The sequence below is a fragment of the Podarcis raffonei genome, chromosome 6 (assembly GCF_027172205.1).
Source record: "Podarcis raffonei isolate rPodRaf1 chromosome 6, rPodRaf1.pri, whole genome shotgun sequence".
In the NCBI taxonomy this organism is placed as follows: Eukaryota; Metazoa; Chordata; class Lepidosauria; order Squamata; family Lacertidae; genus Podarcis; species Podarcis raffonei.
In genome coordinates, this window is record NC_070607.1 from 67,464,926 (window position 1) to 67,479,945 (window position 15,020).

General features: G+C 40.9%; 1 protein-coding gene across 1 annotated transcript in view; it reads right to left on the reverse strand.

Moving 5' to 3' along the window:
• Positions 1-15,020, reverse strand: part of ARL8A (ADP ribosylation factor like GTPase 8A) — a 35,515-nt gene that overhangs the window by 11,777 nt on the left and 8,718 nt on the right. The window lies entirely within an intron of this gene.

Below are 15,020 nucleotides of genomic sequence, written 5' to 3' on the forward strand. Positions count from 1 at the left end.
GCATTTGGGGTTGACACTTGCCAGATAGATTATAGTTTGCCTTTATGGGGCTTTAGTGCTGCCTTGGGGGCAATATTTGGAAGAAAGCGCAGGATTTTTTTCAATTTTTATTTTTAAAAACAGCTTTGTTGTTAATAGGCAGTGTTTCAACATGTCTGTAATTAAACTGTTTCTCTGCTGATGAAGGTTCAGAGAATTTATGAGGAGGCAGATAACCTTTTGCTGGCAAGCACTGGAAACAAAATGTGCAGGACACAGACACATCAGTCCTGTTGACTGCACAGACCAGGACAACAGGAAGCATCTTATAGATTGGAAGTGCTGAAACAAATCAAGGGTGCGTGGGTGCAGAGAACGTATAATTTCTCTATTTTGTGCAAGGTTTTCTTCTTCTCCTTCATTGTATAAAGAGAAGTGACAGGGAAGGTGAGATGTATTTCAGGAGAAATAACCTTATTAACGGACAGAGCCAATACTCAGGTTATACTATGAAAGGACATGGGAAATGAGAGTGCTGCTGGCAATGTTTTTTTAAAGAAAAAAGAAAAAGAATGATACTCAAGGGTTGGATAGTTACTTTAATGAGAGGTGTTCTTTATGCTAAGAACACAAGTAGCAATAATGGAAGCTTGCCACCTTGGCCGTACAGTTATCTGCATGTCAATTAATTTGGTCCCCATGGCCCATTCCATATTTGGCTTCTGCTGAGACACAGCCTATAAGACAACTTAATGCAATGTCTGACAAGCTCCCTGGGAACACAACTTGCATGCACCGGAACACAGGACATGAATTAAGAGCCAACAAGGAATAAGAACTTTCACTTATGACAGACTTGCTTTGTTCAGACAGAAGAAACCCTGAGCCAGCATGTTTTCACCCTTTTTTCCTCAATTTTGTTCTGTTGGCTTACATTTCTATAATAACTGCAGTATGGTACTCTGTGCTTTGCTCCAGCCAAAGTGCCTGCAGGGAATTAACTTTCACATACCCATTGAGCAATTCTTCAGTACTTGCTGAGTCAAAAAGGTCTATTATATATATTCTGGTCTGTTCATTTTTAACACCCAAATTTCAAATTATACCTGTTTATTAAAAGAAAGCTTTCTAAACAAACAGCAAGTGTGCTCACAGTATGTTGCAAATAAATACAAAACTCAACACCTGCAATTCCTATAGGAAGCACATGAATACGTACAGGAAGTGTGTGAACCTCAATGAAACATTAAGGGGCAAAATGGCAATGAAGGCATCCAGTTCAGACATAACCCACCCCCGCTCCCAGAAAGAACACTTTATTTAAGGTTGACAGACTTAGAGCAGAGGAAGCAGAAAAGGGAATGGCAACATCTGCCCTGTGGAAAGGAATTATCTGTCCTACGTACAATGAGTTGCAACATTAGATTTCTCAATGTCACAAGACCTTAGAAATTAATATGTCTGTCAGCAGAGTTCAGCCCACTGCTGCTTTCATTCAGTGATTTACGGTTTTAAGATTACCAACATTCTTAAACTTCTCTTGCTTTTAATCCGGCCTCCAAAGTTTTACGAGGCTGCGAGTCTCCAGCTCAAATCTAACTGTCAGCAATGAATTTATGTTAACTCTCTGATTAGAAAAACTGAGTGCTTTTAGCCATCAGCTTCTCAAGATATGACACATCAGCAAATCTTCCAAGGTTCCGAGACTCTTCACAAAGATTTTGTGCTTATTCTCCCAGGGTTCCATTTCAAAAGGCATAACCTGATACTTGTCGAGAAAATAACAGACGGCTCAAAAACAACAAGCTTCAAAAAAAGGCCAACCAGTACAAATTTCACCTGGGTTTTAACAAACCATGCTACTCCAGTCCTTGGGCCAAAAGGTCATTGGTGGGATGAGCTCAAGCATTCTCTGTTTCCCTGGTCTATAGCACTTGTGAAATAGGCTATCAAAATTACCAGGAAAATTGCGGGTGGAGTCAAATTTCAATACGCACACAGTGTATGTTGAGATTCCAGAACAAAGAGATGAACAAGTCATTTAGAGTTATGGGTAACACAAGAGGCTTTGCAGATACCAAGCTGAACGTTTGGCTTTAAAGCCTCAAAGAAGTGTGACTCCACAGGTAAACAGAAAGCTTGGCCTGTCCACTGCTGGATCAGACCAAAGGCCCATCTAGTCCAAAACCATGTTTTCACAATAGCCAACCAGATGCCTATGGTAAGCCCACAAATAGGACATCAGCATGACAGCAGTCTCCTGTTCACAATTCCTGGCAACTGGAATTTGTAAGAAAACCAACCCATTTATTATTTGAAGCATACTGTTCTACTCACTGGGGACTCAAAATTGCTTCACAGAACACAGATGAAGGACCTATTGGATCAGAGGATGGACAGTGAACAAGTCACAGTTTCACAGAGCTGTTAAAAGAGTGACAACCACGCTCTAGTAAACTCCATTTGGGGCTAACGTATGTGGAGCTATTCTTGAAGACAGTTTGGAGACTGCAGCTGGTTCAAATAAATAATAAATAATAATAAATAATAATAATAATAAATAATAATAATAATAATAATAATAATAATAATAATAATAATTTATTTATACCCCGCCCTCCCCGGCCAGAGCCGGGCTCAGGGCGGCTAACACCAATAAAATTCCAGTAAAAACATAATAAGAACAAAGAAAAAGAAAAAAACAATTTAAAATACAGGTTAAAATGCAATTTAAAATGCAAAAGGCTCAACTGCCAGAGTTCTGCCAGATTTTCTGTATGGGACCACATGACACCCATACTTAAAGATCTGCAGTGGCTACACCTTTTCACCACCAAGCCCAATTCAAGGTGCTGGTTTTGATGTATAAGGCTCTGAACCCGATTACCTGAAGAAGTGCTTCTCCCCATACTGTCCACCCTGTTGGTTACACCATCTCTGAATGAGGTCAGTGAACCTGTGACATGCCAGAGGGTAACCTCAGCACTTACACCCTGATTTTGGAATAACATTTTCCCAAGGCTTGGCTGGCACCAATATTATCCATTTTCCAGAGTTTCTAATATGATCCTACAGGGCCTGCATTGGGACAGATGGGTGATGTACTGCTTTGTAATCTCCCTGTTTTCATTTACCATACCATGCTTTGTTGGTTTTTATTTTAATTTAAAAATTGCTATTACCCACCCTGAGATCACTTTCAACAGTAGGGTAGTGAATAAACTGCATAAATAAAAAACAAAAGCCACACTTTTATCAACACAACTTTCAGGGTATTTTTCCTCCCTCGATTTGTTATGACACACAAGGCTTAGAGCCAGAGGTCATGGTGCTCTCATATGACTAAAGAGCAAAAAAGACCCTAGCATTTGTTTTGAAACGACTCATACATGCACAGAGCAACTTTACTGTTTTGCCAAGAAGCGCCTGTTGAAATCTGGAGCAATTTGTTCTGCATGCAGACTATCATACAGATAGCAGAAACTCTGCACAACAACAACTTCTTTTAGCTTGCCGATTAAGCAGTCTTTGTTTTCAGCTACAAATGTAGCAAGAGTACTGGAAACCAGTTCATTCCATGATAGATATGGAGTACAACTGGGTATCCAGATTTGCTGCTTCTCTTTATCTTCATCCCCTTGAAGTTATTTTGAGTGCTAGTTAGTCTATTGAATGATTGTTCAGAATTCAATTATTACTGCTGTTAGACAATCTGTCAAATCAGTGAATTTTGTGATGGATTTTAGTAGTTGTAAACCACTTTGGGAGCCAACGTTGGCTGAAAGGTGAGATAGAAATATATTTTATCTAACAAATTATCTAACTTGACCCCATTGCTCAATAACTTCTTTATATTTTTCATTTGGGAAAACAGGTCTTTGTTTACAAAAACCCACTTGTAGACTTCTGCAACTCTCCCATATTTGGATATGTACATATATATTTAAAAAAAGATTGCTTATTAATAGAACCAGTGAGACCAGCAACACAATGCTGTTGTGCACCTCTATCCCCTAAGACTGCTCTATTCACGGCTCCAGCCAGTCTGGAAAAGGATCCTTTGAGTGCTTTTCAGATCTCCCAGGGGAGGGTTCCTGAAAATCTGCCACCTCCTATTTAGTTAAGAAAGGGGCAATATTTTCAGATAACTAATATGGGAACCAAATCTTTCTGATACAAAAGTGTCCATCTGGTCTCAAATCTTTATAATATTTACCATATTTTTCGCTCTATAACACGCACCCGACCATAACACGCACGTAGTTTTTAAAGGAGGAAAACAAGAAAAAAAAATTCTAAACGAAACAGTGGATGTATGATTTTTGTGGTTCATGCTGTGGCCACAGACATGTGATCTGACGGTGAGTTTGGGGTAGTCCAATGCAAAAATCCTGAGGATGCATATGGATTCATGTTTGTAACCATGTTTTTGCACCAGGCAACAGTGGGTGTGTGATTTTTTTGGTGCAAACAGTAGCCATGGACGTGTTATGTGATCTGATGGTGAATTTGGGGTGACCCAGTGCAAAAATCTTGAGGATCCATGTGGATCTGTGCTTTCTAACCACATTTTAAGTGGGGAGGGAAGGAAAAGCACTCAAGGGACGAGGAGCACGCATGGGGTATGTGGAGAAGGATGCTGCTAATAATGCAGAAGAGGGGTTTAAGGGGAGAAGGCTCCTCTCCTCTGCTTCTCTCCCTCCTCCCCGGCTCACCCCCCCCACTTAGCGATCTGCTATTTAGCGAGCTGAGTGGGGAGAAGGGACAGACAGCCTGCTTGCTTTAAAGGAGCCAACTGGACAGGAGCCGCTTACACTCGTGTAAGCGGCTCCTCTCCTCTCCCGCTTTGCTCCTTTAAAGCAAGCCGGCTCTGCTTCTCTCCCTCCTCCCCCCCCCCTTTCAAAGCGAGCCACGGAGGAGGGAAGCATTCGCTCTGTAACACGCACAGACATTTCCCCTTACTTTCTAGGAGGAAAAAAATGCGTGTTATGGAGCGAAAACTACGGTATATAGTATTTTATGAAACTGACACTGACTCAATACTTGAAATAGTAAGGTTCAGTTCTTAAACTTTCCAGTGGCTTCCTGGGGTGGGGGTGGGTGTACGTTTGTGTAAAAGTATTATATCCATCAACTTCCCTGTCTAATAGTTCAGGATTGTTTCTGCACCCTAAGCAAGGGTTTGAACTTCAGCTGACATGCAAGATAGTAAAGATTAATAATGATGCCTGGATTTAAAAAAAACAACCCTGTCCACCTTTTGAATATCAATGCAGAATATTTCACAGTTCAAAGGACAAATGGTAGCATGGCAACTAATTTAAAGTGCAGTGTCAGGGATAAGGGAAAAACACAGGGCATTTTTTCTTTACATGGTTAATATGCATTACCCAACAGAGATGTGCTCAGTTTGAGTGCATGCGCTCATAATTGGTCATCCTTATTGGATAAATGAGATCAGGCCAATCTCGTTTGACAAATTCACCGCAACCTGCTGAGTCACATTCAGTTCAAGCACACCACTGAGCATCTGGCACCCCTGAAAATATAAAAGGTATTTCCTACGAAAACGGAAAGCAGAAAAGATGAAAAAAGCCCACCGTGGTGCACAGCTTCATACTGCACACAAGTAACTGAAACAAGAGAAGCTAAACTATGCTAAGGAAAGATTATACGTCTTTGAAGAAACACTTGCCAATATGTTTTCATAAGCCAAGGCTTTTTAAAAAAGCAACAAAGAAAGGCCTACAAAAACTGGACAGCACAATCCAGAATAGCAAGTGTGATTGGAAGGGAGCGCACACTGTGTGAAAGGGTGGCTGTTTTTGAAAAACAAGGCCTTGTGAACTCCAACAAAGATATCCCCTTCTAGAATTTTAATCTGGAAGAAATCCCAGCCTTAGAGACACTACCTGCTTAGACTCTTCTCCACTGTTAGTGGTTCCCCACTCCCACCCCAGGGATTCTGGAGAAGGTAGTCTGTGATAATTCTTAAATCCTTACCTTCCCTCACAAAATTATGGTTTCCCAGGAGTCCCTGAGGCACAGGAATGATGCCTAAGTCACTCTCAGTCTCTGGTGTAGATTTATGTTCTATAGGTTTAATGCTAAATAATGCAGAACTAAGTTAGCCCCATTCTCCAAATGCTTTTAACAAATATGACCTCTTATCCCCACCGCATAGGCAGGTAAGTTCATTTGGAAGGAGATGCACAACATTAAACAAACTCACACTAAAACATACTGTAAGAGGCAGGCCTTAAGCTGGTGCCTGAAAGTGGCAATTTATTTTGTGAAGAATGCACAAGTTTCAACCACAGGTGTTGCTGTGGTCTAAACCACAGAGCCTAGGGCTTGCCGTTCAGAAGGTTGGTGGTTCAAATCCCCGCAATGGCGTCAGCTCCCGTTGTTTGGTCCCAGCTCCTGCCCACCTAGCAGTTCGAAAGCACGTCAAAATGCAAGTAGATAAATAGGTACTGCTCCGGCAGGAAGGTAAATGGCGTTTCTGTATGCTGCTCTGGTTCGCCAAAAGCGGCTTAGTCATGCTGGCCACATGACCTGGAAAAACTGTCTGTGGACAAACATCAGCTCCCTCGGCCTATAGAGCGAGATGAGCGCCACAACCCCAGAGTCGTCCGTGACTGGACCTAACAATCAGGGGTACCTTTACCTTTTATATTCTTTAGAGATGTTTTTGGTATATTCTACCGAAAGGTTTGGGACAACAAGCATCTTCATATCATGGTCAAAACATGTTGGACATCATCTACAAAACAGACCACTACTTTGGGTGTACTTTTATGATGTGTTTGATAGGTTTCCCTCAAACTTTACAATGTTACATCTATTTCTGCAAATAATACAGGTGAAGAGCTCAGATTCTGTATTAGTATAGCTACTGGTCCCAATACTTCCTTCTTTCTCAATAGTTCCTCTTTATTTTTGCTTAAACATAGTGTTGTTGTTTTAAAATATGATTTTCTGAAGCTAGAAATAGTTTACACACATGAACCAAAGCTGAGAAAGTTAAGAGTTTAGAACTACAGTATATAGCATAAAAAGGGAGTGTGAATGTGCATGCTGAAATCAGCGAAGCAAACTGGGTTCCTAGCATTTTGTGCACACTAGGGCTGGATGATACATCAATATAATCATCCAAAACCGGTTTGAAGTCTGTATCATGATACTAATGACCTGGCAATATATCATGAAATCATTGTGTATATGTGTGTGTGTTGTGCAAAAACAACGAAGTGGGGAAATTGTGAAACCAGCCAATGTTTTTACATAGCTCCATCCTTATTTCAGACATGGTGATATATCAGTATATTGCAATGTTTAGCTGCTGATATATCACTATGTTGAAAACCAGCCCAGCGCTAGTGCACACAAGAGCACCATTCCACCAAAATTTTGAAGAACCACGTTTAGAATAGAAGGATGCAAACACATGGGAAAGAAAAAGTTTTACAAGGGGAGAGATAGGCTTTTAACTTGAATGCAACAGACCATGTTTACTTTGCCCTACTCTTAACCACAAGGGGTATGCATGGAAAGAATTAAGTGCCACGAACACATATAAATTTGAATATGTCTTAACAGAGCACAACAGACTTACTTTTAAAAAAGTCACAAAGGAGCTTTAAAGCAAGCATGAGGACATGCCCTGAGGACTAATCATGCAGCACTGAGTGCTCATGTGTTGACGAAAACAAGAGAAAGTGATGACTGATCACAACAGCAAAAATAGTCCCATGCAAATAGTAAGCAAGCTCATGCTAAAAACATATGAAGTGGCCCTAAGATATTTTAGCTGAACAGGAATATGTAAAATAATGTGCTTATGTACAAATGTAGAGTGCCTCTCTTCCTGTGCTTACGGAGCAAACACAAAGCCTATCTTCTTACATTCTTAAGAAGAAAATGTTAGGCTTTTCTGGGCAGCTGTTAACTCTCTTTTTAGAAATTAAGCAATAGGCCTGTCTATGCAAAGCATGCACTATCACTGAACTACAGTCACACACCCTTATCATCTCCCTGCTGCTTCAACATAGAAGCTCTGAAGTTCGCATAAACCAAAACACCCCAGCAAAGTTCATCAGCTGCCACCAACACACTTGCCCTTTTTCTATTGTAATCAGATTTTCACAAAACTCACACATTAATACAAGGCTGATTTTCTATATGAGATACATATTTCACACATTCATTCCATGAAGTTTGCAAATCTTTTTACCCCAAGGAAAATGGTTTCATCTAAGCCAGGGGTGGCCAACTCCCAACAGACTGCGATCTACTCACAGAGTTAAAAACTGGGTTCAGGTCAAAGTTGTTGAGCTTTTTAAAGAGGAGCCAAAGTTTTTGAGCTTCTTTGGGGGGGTGCCAGTGACCTGCCAGTGATCTACTGGTAGATCATGATCTACCTGTTGGATGTGCCTGATCTAAGCAATCATCCCCCCTCTCACAAGCCCTCTAAACTTAGGCGTGTTGCATTCATATTGCTCTAATAGGTAGAGATATTGTTGTCTGCAGGAAATATCAAGCAGACAACTGTATCTAGTTTATTCAAGGATAGTAGTGATCTATCATGGCAACTTCAATGTGCATTAATTAAAGAGGGTTCACAAATTAAGAGAAGATGGAGCTTTGATTTCAAATAAAACAGGAGGCATTAAAGTTGTTACAGTTTTGACCTCATATGGCCTGTAATGTGTCAGTCAGAATGAAACTGGGACTACAGTCTGATTTCAAGAGCATCCAAAGCTCATTATTAAAGTGGCTACTCTAACTACGTTGGAACCCTCCTGCTGGTTCAGACTGAAGACCCATCTAGTCCAGCATTCTGTTTTTGCAGTTTGCAAGCAATGGGAAACCTACAAGCAGGGCATGAGCACGGCAGCACTTCCCTATATACTATCTCTGATATTGGAGACAATATAAAGTCATCATGGCAAGCAAACATTGCTAGCTTTGTCCTTCACGTCCAATCCCTTTGAAAGCCATCCAAGTTGGTGGCCATCTCTATACATTGCAGTAACCTATTCCAGTTTATCTATGCACTGTGTGAAGGAGTAATCCATCTCGTCTGTCCTGAATCTCCCACCATTCAACTTTCTTGGATGACCACAGGTACTAATATTACAAGAGAGAGGGAGAGAAATTGCACGTAACTTTGGGGTAACAGTACACACACACAAAATCCTACAGCACAGTATAATCTAAAGTCGCAACATTCAACATATCAGAACAGCATTCCAAGAGATACAAGCAGTTGTTGAGATTATTTCAGCCTTTGCCAGCACACACAACTTGATTTTGAGGGATCAAGATCAGAAAGGTGCCCAAAAGTCAATAGTAGTTGGTGCTTCTTGCATCAAGTAATTAAATTGGAACCAGTATTTTACCTGTTTTTCCATCTCCCTCATAAAACTCCTTTCAATGTTGCCTCCAGATGTGGAGATAAGTGCACATTTAAATTTGCCCCCGGGTAAGTGCAGCTGAACTGTCTCCTCTTCCTTCAACTTACAGAGACCCATTAGAACAAGATTCAAGCCACTACCATAGGATATTCCTTGGCTAAACAGTCCTAGGCAGCACATGAAGTACCTTCTCAAAGTCACGCAAAATTTGGAAAGCTGCAATTAATGAGGTGCCACTGATATGCTAAAATGGTGTGCCTTTAGATTTACAGCCCATGGTGCCTGCCACAACCATAATGCAATGATCTCGTCCCTCAGCCTTTTCTCATTTATTCTGACAACAATCCTGTAAGGCAAGTCAGTATCATTTTCAATTTATAGGCGAGAAGCACAGTTCAGATGTAGACTTGCCTCTCTGCAAGTCCATTTATAATCACCGAGTTGAATCCAAGCTTTCCAATCCAATATGTTAGCCCAGCGATTCTTAAATGGGAGTCTATAGCATGCACTTTAGGCAATTCCCAAGACAACTACAAAAGCACAGGGAATTGCTGGAAATCTTTCCAGAGTAATGAAAATGCACTCTCATCTGGATAAAGTTGCACTGCATATGAAGAGAATGCAAAAGTGGTGCTAGGTAGCAAATAAGCACTGTTAAGTTTGCAAAAACCTGGTGTCATTGAGACAACTCTAGCTTTTATGCTTGGTATGGATGAGAATGCCACAGTAAAGAACATACACGCCATTTGTCATGTCTGCAGGGCACATGCATTTCCAGCGTGATACTTGTCCATTTAAAATATGTACTCTAGAACAGAACCTAATAACCTTTTATCCAAGTCTCAAAATGAAGAGCAAGAATCAGCTCTAGGGTATTTGTCTATGAAGTTGCCTTATTCCAAGTATTCCAACATGGAGCCTGTTAGTTGCAGTGTTTGAAACTCCCATTGTTATAGGGGCGTTTTGTGACAGTTTGCAAGCAGTTTCTGAGCTCTGGGCATAGTACTGATCTTACGATTTCAGATTAAATCTGCCACTGCTAGAAGAAAAGGAGGAGCTTTTTCTGCCTCCCCACTCCCAGCCACTCTTTGAAGACTGGAGAAGGGAACCTCATAAGAATATTCGGAGGGGTGGGCAGGGGAAGTTTGGCTTTGTTTTTTGAAGTCTTCAGATGAGGAGTAGACCATGTGAAAAATGAACGTAAGATTCTAGCTGCAGAACTAACTAAAATGGTTACTGCGAAATATGCAGGAATGAAAGATAAATAAAATGAACCAAGGAGAGAGGAGAGAAGTTGTGGGATATCTAACAATATGTAAAATGTTTTTGGAAAACTGAAAATTTAATTATTATTTTTTTAAAGATAAAAAGTATTCAGTACACTTGGGCTCCTATTCATGCACTGTTCTCAGGTAGGGTACACACATTTTAAAATTATTATTTTTTTGCAAATTTAATGAAGAAAAAAATAAAATAAAATAAAATAAAAATGTATGTAAATAATATAGTGACAAAAAACCCACCATTGGTTTGCAGTCTGAATACAGTAGCCATCAGTACATTCATCTTAAGTTAAACATGTAAGTTAATATAAAGCTCTCCAAATGTCCACACAAAATTGATGTCTATATGAAATATGTTCAGTTGTAGTTATATGTATGATTTAGTTGAGATTCCTGCATCACAGGGGGTTGGACTGGATGACCCTTGGGGTTCCTTCCAATTCTGCAAGTCTGTTATTCTAGCCATCCTCCGAACATTTTGTAATGATTGAGGGTATTCATCCTTCTAGCCTCTAGTATAGGTCTCTTTTGTTGCCCTCATGTAAATCGCCATACTACATCTCAATGATTTTGTCAACATAAAATGCAAACACATTTTGAAGCAGTAGAGCTCTGCTTGTTCCTCCCTGATATCTTACGCTTAGGGTAGTCCCACTCCAATACCCACAAGCTGAGGTTGTATGGGCTCATGCCCCAGTTCTGTAAATATCTGTTGCCCCCAGTACACAGCTCTCCAAGGGAGTTTACATTTTGGACTGGCTAGCCAGCCAGGTTTAGAGTCTCCCGGGAAATGCAGTCTAGACAGAGCACATGGTTATAACTGAAAATTGAAGCAGTGCAGGAAGGAAAAAGTGGCTGACACCAAATAGCTACTGTCTAATGAGACACAGATTTTCACCAAAGGGCCAATAAACTGTCTCCTATAAAATCTATTTCGTGAATTTTCAGGACCCTGCTTCTGTTCAAGCACCTACTATTGCCATCTGCAAGGACAGTGATTATGACTGCATCCTATTATGGCAACAGGAAAGCAGGCACATAAACAAGGGCAGCCTTCAAGGGCTCGGCAGGTGACAGGAACCTCTAGTATTCGCTACATTTGCAATAGGGCAGGAACATGCCAGGTGTTTCAGGTTTATCCTTGAAAGTGAATTGTTTATGTCTTTTTAGGCCTATATAATCCATCTACACCAGCCTTCCCCAATCTGGTGCCCTCACGATGTTTTGGCTTACAACTCTGATCACTTGCCTCAATAGCTGGGAGTTCCAATAGCTTGGAAAAACGTGGATCTACGCCATTATTAATTATTTAATTTATGAATTGCTTCCCACGAAGCACTCAGAAGTGATTCACAATATGGTGACATACATAAACCAGCTACATATAGAAAAACAGGTAAAACAATGGCCTATATAAGAACAATAAAAAACAACTATAAGTATAAAAACAATTTAACACAACAGGACATACATCAAGTCAAATCAATTTCAAGATAGATACTAGTTGGGATAATGATTAGAAGGCTTGTTGAATGAGACCACTTTCCCTCATCAGGACTGTCAAATGAAGGCTTTGATGGGTTGCAGTAAATTTTCATCTAGAGATTTCTCAATTCACGCATATTCAGTTCCCAGGAGCTTCATCCAGCCTTGGTAGGCTAGAGGTTTACAGTGCTGGAAAAATACTTGTACAGGAGGCAACCATTTCGCATGGGGGTTCCGTTATCGGCCCCCGAGTACATCCTGCCCTGTTCCACCCAGCCCTGGTTCTGCCCTAATTTTGCCTTCTTTCTGTGTCCAAAAGGACCTGTTTGTCGGTAATTGCACGTCCATTGGATGCACCTAAAATGGTCACTACTTGTAACAGTATGATACTTGGAGGGAGGGAGGGGATTAGCAGACAATACTAGATTTTAGGTGCAATTCATGCCCAAGCCTGAATCAAATTCCTTGGCAGCAATGATTTCTGAGTCCTGTATGTTAAGGGATTTGCTTTTTTATGTTTGCAAATGTGGACACACACACACACCCCTATCTGATTTGTGTCAGTTTGCTGTCAATAACCTTCTGCTAATATTACAAATATATTTTGCTGGAAGTATCCAGTATTTTGGACACATGTCAAAGGTGACAGGATCCTTCAAATGCTGTTATTAGGAGAACCTTGATACTGAAATCTCAGGTCACAGCACACTTGCAGCAGACAGCTTTATGATGGACATAAGCAGTTAGCATCCTAAACAGATCTCCTTCTGATAGTTGATAATGTAAATCACAAGAAACAAATATGATTTTCCTTGAGAGAGGATGAAAATAACACTGAAATGTAACAGAACCAACAATGAGCACCTAATCTGCTATGGTAACGCAGATGCTATGATCTATCATAACTGCAGAAAACTGTGAGCCAAGGACAAGCTTGAGAGAGAGGGCCTTATGCAGAAAGCGCTGCTCTGTAACTCACTGCAGGATGGGGAGGGAGGAAGGACTGCAGAGAACTGAAAGTGTCTTCTGTATCTACTCAAATGCAAAAAAAGGGAAAAGAACCCAAATCTTCAGATACAACTCGTATCAAAACTTATGAGAATAGGAATAAGTGATTATATGAAGGCATATTGCTGCCAGCATTAAAGCAGATGTGCTGCTAAACACACACACACACACACACACACACACACACTGACTGTACTCACTTACTTGACCTACATTTTAAGATATCTACACACTGGTGCATGGAGTGAGCTAGAAACTGTTATGTGTGAGTTGCTGGTTTCTTTGATGTTTATCTCTATGTTTCATGACTGTACAGCAGCACAGATTTGTTTGTTAATAAGCAAGGATTACAACAGCAGAGTAGGTAAAAAAAAATGGGGTGTGGGTTCTATAGCTCATAATTAGGAAATGGTTCAACAGCATGATTTGATATTTAACAGTGTATAGGAAAAATAGGTTTGAGGGCAGCCCATGCTGAATTTGGAGAAGAAATGGTAAGAAATTGCTTATTCGAAGTGAGTTCACTTAGTAAGAGATTTTGGCAAGCTGGTAAGTGGTGGGTGTTTTCCTTCTATAGACTTTGATGGGGAGGGTTTCTTTGTTTGAACTGTGTCTTTTGGGAAACTGTCTGTTGTGTTAGGTCAAGGCTGTTGAATGGTGTGCCGGGTGAAATGAGAGAGGGAGAGAGTCAGAGATGCCGTTTTGAAAATGACAGTGTGTGGTTGTGTGAAACAGAAAAGAATGGGGGTGGAGGGAAGAGATCAAAGTACTCACAAACCAGGCTTCAGCCTTGAAGTGCTTAAAGTTCAGTTAAGTGGTTAGGTGTGAAAAGAGATGGGCAGAAGAGATCACAGGAAATGTGTAAAAACTGAGAGGCATTGAGGGAAGGGGAAAACATTTCTGGGGTGCACAATGACTGGATTACTGATAGACAACTCTGAAAGGCATAGGACATCTTCAGAATACAGTCATACCTCGGGTTGAAGTAGCTGCGGGATAAGTATTTTTGGGTTTCGCTGCTTGCGCATGCACAGACGATCTAAATGACGTCATGCGCATACGCAGAAGCGGCAAATTGCAACTTGCGCAGACGTGGGTTGCGTTTGCTTCTGGATGCGAACAGGGCTCCGGAACGGATCCCATTCGCATCCAGAGATACCACTGTAAAGGGACAGGCGATTTAGGGGCCACCTGTGTAGTTCTATATATGCTTTACCTGCTGAATTCCCACTTTTTATATTAAACCTTTAAAAGCTAGGCTTGTCGACTAACTGGAAAATTCATGGCAGGGATTTTAACAACCAACCAATGTGTAAAAATAAGCCGGGGCAGTTGTAGGCCACGAGAACCAACAAATCCCCCTGCTAATGTCACCCAATGAGCTGGCTGTTACAGGTTGAGAAGCAGCAGCCAGTAAAAGTTGGCAACCCCATGAGACATGCAGCAGCCTCATCAGGAAAAAAAAACTGGTAATCCTTATTTCTAATCTCTTAATCCTTTTAAAATATGAACTAGTTGTTACAGGTAGAGAAGGAGCTATAGCAACCCCACTGAAGACAGGAGCCACAGGAGAAGCTTCAGAAAAAAGGGGAGAGATTTAGGGGCCAACTTTACAGCTCTGTGTGTGCTTTATGTACCAAGTTTCCTCCTTTCTTATTGCAGGTTTTAAAGGCTAGGCATGTGAATATGGCCATTTTCTGTTGAGGGATACATTCAACATTCTCCCTTCCCCAGAAGACAGCACATGTTCTCTGAAATAACGTGATGCTTCTCTGGGAGTCATTCTTCATCTGATGGATAGAAACACTATGGAGAAAACCAGGCAATTCCACTCCCACAGCAGTTT